The sequence below is a fragment of the Dipodomys spectabilis genome, unplaced genomic scaffold, assembly GCF_019054845.1.
Source record: "Dipodomys spectabilis isolate Male_0828 unplaced genomic scaffold, ASM1905484v1 ptg000091l, whole genome shotgun sequence".
Taxonomy (NCBI): Eukaryota; Metazoa; Chordata; class Mammalia; order Rodentia; family Heteromyidae; genus Dipodomys; species Dipodomys spectabilis.
Genome location: NW_024870768.1, coordinates 956,893 through 961,376, shown reverse-complemented (window position 1 = coordinate 961,376; position 4,484 = coordinate 956,893). Strand labels below are relative to the sequence as shown.

General features: G+C 39.4%; 1 pseudogene; it reads left to right on the top strand.

The window, feature by feature from the left end:
• Positions 1-3,439: 3,439 nt before the first annotated feature.
• On the top strand, positions 3,440-4,178 carry LOC122112056 (annotated as a pseudogene).
• Positions 4,179-4,484: the final 306 nt, after the last annotated feature.

Genomic DNA, 4,484 nt, shown 5'->3' with positions numbered 1-4,484 from the left:
CTTCATTCTGGAGATAAGCCTCAAAATTCTTGAATATTTTAATAACCCATTGAGCAAACCCTACTTACTTCAGGTTCTTAGTTTTCAATATTTCTTTGACAAGAGAACTGTGAATTGAAAGAAGACAGTATCATTGAAATAATTCATTGACTAAATGGACTTGATTGCATTAAAGAAAAAAAAATTAATGAAAAATTTATCCATTTAAGTGTCAAGGCTATTATTGAAGCCAATAATGTTATTTATAAACAGGCAGAGAAAATTATTGTCATTACTATCTTTTGAGTGGATTTCATTCCTTGAATAACTTAATACTTTTACATAAGTGTTACTAAATGGCGACATCATGTGTAGTTATAAAAAGGGAATAAAAATAAATGATAATGATGCTTCATCAGTGGATGACAGTTTAAAAACTTATCAGTCAAGAAATGTAATGCAGCTGGGCACTGGTGGTTCACACTTAGAATTCTAGCGAGTTAGGAGGCTGAAATGTGAAGACTGTGGTTCAAAGCCAGCCCAGTCACAAAAGTCCATGGATATTTTTACATACAATTATCCAGCAAAAAGCTGAAGTAGAGATGTGGCTCATGTAGTAGAAGGGCAGCTTTGAGCAAAAAAGCCAAATGAGAGTGCAAGGCCCTGAGTTCAAGCCCCAGTACCAGCACCAAGAGAAAAAAAATACAAGATCATGAAGACTAGAAAAACGTCTGTAGAATGGTATTACATGCTTTGGCAAATCAAATGTGAAGGAAAATTCTCAGAGTTGTTAACTTTTTTACAAGTATATGTTCTGTCCACTGGCTAATAATGCTAATTTTAGCATGTTTTCTCACTAAAGAATGTTCAACAAACAAAGGAACAAAGTAAATGTAATCAGTATAGAAGCTCTTCTCCAGTGAAAATTGAACAGACTTGTGCAATTTCATGGAATTTTATAAGCAGAGAGCTAAAAAGTTATCAAAGAAAATCAAATAATCACAGAAAATATCATATACAGGATAAACAGCAAATAATTTTTAGTATAAATGTATCCCATGCAGTATCTATCTCAATGTAAATACTCATAAACAATAAGAAGTCAAAATAACTTGTTCTCATCTATTTTTATTTGTTATATCTAGTATCCTCATTCATTAGGAGAACATGTCCATTTTAGCAGCTAAAACTCTCGAATACATATATAATCTTTGGTATAAAGGTAGCTCTAAGAAATCCCTTTCAATGTTTCTCTTGGAAATATGAAAGTGAATTAAGGCATGATGGGCCTACTTTACTAATATAGCAATATTAGGACAGCAAGGAGCCTGCATGAATTGAGATTAGAGCAGAAACATGTGGAGAGACCTGAATGAGGAAAGTGTATCTTCCAAAACCAGAGAGGAAAAGCACTGGGAATCATGGCACAGGTTATTGAACAGCTGAAGATCAAGAGAATCAGGAAGCCTACCAGGAAAAAGCAGAAACAACCTGCAGCTCTAACTCCAGCTTCCCAGGATCACAGAGGAGCTGGAGTCACAATCACAAGGTAAGCTCAGTAGTGTTGTGACAAAAGACTGGTAATCTCAACCATACAATAAGTCCACAGTTCTCACAAGTCTTAACTCCAGTGCCAGGATCTGGTACTCCAGTGACTTTCTCCTACATGGCAATCCCACATTGAAGCAGAAATCTACTTTGTCAGTCTTTCTTCGTATCTGGCAATGCTATAGACAGGCACCAGCTTGAGCAGCTTTGAATCTGAGCTACTATGGGGATATGAAAACAAGAAAATGGAGTCAGGGAACACTCAGGGTGGAAAATGGATACAAAAGGCAACCATAGGTTGGTACCATGGCTCACATATTTAATCCTAGCTACCAGGAGGCTGAGTTCTGAGGATCATGGTTCGAAGCCAGCCCAGGCAGGAAAGTTCTAGCTACTCAGAAGACTGAAATCTTATCTCCAGTTAAGCACCAAAAGGCCAGATGTGGAACTGTGGCTCAGATGGTAGAGTAGAGCCTTCAGGAAAAAAGCTGAGGGACAGTGCCAAGGCCCTAAGTTCAAGCCTCAGAATTGACACATACCTAAAATAAAATAACAAGAGTCAGAGTGGGAAGAAGGGTTTGGAATCAGTTTTTCCTAATTCAGTATTGTTACCTTCTATTTTATGAGGTCTACTGGAATTTATACATTTTTATTTGGTTGGTTTGAGCATGAGTTTAAAATTTTAGGTCATGTATGAAGCAAAATAAAAACTATATAGTCAGGACCTGGTGGCTCACATCTGTAATTCTTGCTACTCAGGAGGCTGAGATCTGAGGATCACAGGTGAAAGCCAGCCCAGGCATGAAAGTCCATGAGACTCTTATATCCAATTAACCATCAAAAAGCCAGAGTGGGGCTGTGGCTCAAGTGATAGAGTGTCAGCTTTGAGTGAAAAAGCTAAGGAACAGACCCCAAGCCTTGAGTTCAAGCAACAGAACATGTATGCAAACACGTATGCACACACACACACACACACACACACACACACACACACACACACACACACAAATTATATAATGAAGTGTTTTTTTTTCTTTAGACTTAATTATGTTCAACTTTATGCCCTGGTAGCTTGCAATGGACTGCTCTTGTGAATTTTATATACTGTGCAAGCATCTGTCTGTGGAATAGTAAGTAAAGAATCAGTCCTCAATGTGCAGTGCATGCCAGTGTTTTGCTCAACTGGAAAAGACGGTATCATCCCTGTTTATGAATAAGAGGAAGGATCATGTTGAGACATACTACTGATTAAACAATTTTTGCCATCTAAGGTAGATTTAATCTTTTTAATATTTTTATTGTAAAGATACTGTACAGAGGGGTTAAGATTTAATTTCTTTTTTTTTGGTCCAGTCGTGGGGCCTGAACTCTGGGCCTGGGCGCTGTCCCTCAGCTCTTCAGCTCAAGGCTAGCGCTCTACCACTTGAGCCACAACGCCACTTCTGGCTTTTTTTTTTCTTTTTGCTTATGTGGTGCTGAGGAATCGAACTCAGGGCCTCAGGCATGCAAGGCAAGCGCTCTACCACTGAGCCACCTTCCCAGCCCAAGATTTAATTTCTTAAACTAGCCTATTTGGCTCTTTGTGTTGATTTTCTGTGGAAATTTGATGCATTCAGCCTTCTAAAAAGCATTTTATCAGCCTCTTTTCTGTCTGGAACCATGGAGGGTATTGCTTTTTTTTTTTTTTTTTTTTGTGGGTCGTGGGTCTCGAACTCTGGGCCTGGGCGCTGTCCCATCCGCTCTTTTGCGCAAGGTGAGCTCTTCAGCGCCACTTCTGGTTTTCTAGTGGTTTATTGGCAATAAGAGTCTCACAGACTTTCCTGCCTGGGCTGGCTCTGAACTGTGATCCTCAGATCTCAGCCTCCTGAGTAGCTAGGATTACAGGTGTGAGCCATCGGCACCCGGCAAGGGTGTTGAAGAGAAGAGAAAGAAGGTTCCTATTGTGTCAGAAGCCCTTAAGAAAAAGCGAAGGAATTTCGCTGAGCTGAAAGTAAAGTACCTGAGAAAGAAATGTGCCCCAAAGATGCTTTGAAAGGCAAGGAGAAAGCTCATCTATGAAAAAGCTAAGCACTATCACAAGGAATATAGGAAAATGGCCAGAAAAGCTGGCAACTTCTATGTACCTGCACAACCTAAATTGATGTTTGTTATCAGAATCATGGGCATCAATGGCATGAGTCCAAAGATCTATAAGGTGTTACAGCTTATTTGCCTTTCCCAGACAAGGCTTCAATTAAGATGCTGAGGATTATAGAACCATATATTGCATAGGGATACCCAAACAAGAAGTCAGCAAATGAGCTCATCTACAAGCATGGTTATGGCAAAAATTAATTAAGAAGTGAATTGCTTTAACAGATAACTTTTTGATTATTTGATCTCTGAGGAAATATGGCAGTATCTGTATGGAGGATCAGATTTGTGAGATCTTTATTGCTGGGAAATGCTTCAAGGAAGCAAATAACTTCCTGTGGTCCTTCAAGTTATCTTCTCCATGAGGTGGCATGAAGAAGACCATCCTTAAGCTTCCATCTTCTGAGGAGATGCTGACAACAGGGAGGATCAGATCAATAGGCTTCTTAGAAGGATGAACTGAGGTGTCTGCCATGCTGTTTTTGTAATTGGGTCTGTGAATAAACAGCGGTGCTGGCCAAAAAAAAAAAAAGTATACCAAATCTTTCTGCATTACCCAGAGAGTAAATGCAAGAAAGGTGAACAGCAGGTAGGATCCAATCCCAGTGGCTGGATTCTCCCTTGGTTAGTTCTATTCACACCAAATGAATACAAGCACTCATGCGTTCGTGTATATACCAGTACTGGGGCTTGAACTCAGGTCTTGGGCTCCGTCTCTTAGTTTTTTAATTCAAGGCTAGCACTCTACCAATTGAACCATACTTCCACTTCTGGCTTTTTGTTGGTTAATTAATTGGAGGTAAGAGTCTCATGGACTTTCCTGT